We start from the raw sequence: 675 nt of genomic DNA on the forward strand, positions 1-675 counted from the left end.
TTCCCACTCCTGGTTACCTTCAAAGAATATTCCTTTTCTATGTGTAAATCTTTTCTTCACTTTTACTAATAGTGGTCTCATACAATTATATATCCTTTTGTGATTGACTAATTTCATTCAGAATAATGTTTTGAAAAGTCATGGTTATTTTTTAATATTTTGTAGTATTCCATTGTTTGTATGCACCATAGTATGTTGATCCATTCATCTGGTGATGGACAGACACTTAGATTGTTTCGATTTTTTACTATTATGAATACTGCTGGTATGAGAATGGGTATGACTATATCTATTCATGTCATAGCTCTTATTTCCATATATACCTAGTAGTGGGATTGCTGGATCATGTGGTATTTTTATTTCTAACCTTGTAAGGAAATACCATATCATTTTCCACAGTGGTTGCACCATTTTACACTCCCACTAGCAGTATATGAGGGTTCTAGTCTCTCCATACCCACACCAGCCTTTGTTGTTTCATACTTTGCTATTAAGGCTGGAGAGATGATATATCATTGTTGTTTTCATTTGCATTTCTCTAATGGTTAATCTCTCTAATGGGAGCTCTAGTGGCATAATGCCTAAGGCATTTGACTGCTAACCAGAAGGATGGTGGTTCAAACCACCAGTCACTCCTCGGAAGGAAGGTTGGGCAATCTACTCCCTTTGTGATAC

This window comes from Orycteropus afer, unplaced genomic scaffold, assembly GCF_000298275.1.
Source record: "Orycteropus afer afer isolate SDZICR_OR568_19922 unplaced genomic scaffold, OryAfe1.0 scaffold00485, whole genome shotgun sequence".
In the NCBI taxonomy this organism is placed as follows: domain Eukaryota; kingdom Metazoa; phylum Chordata; class Mammalia; order Tubulidentata; family Orycteropodidae; genus Orycteropus; species Orycteropus afer.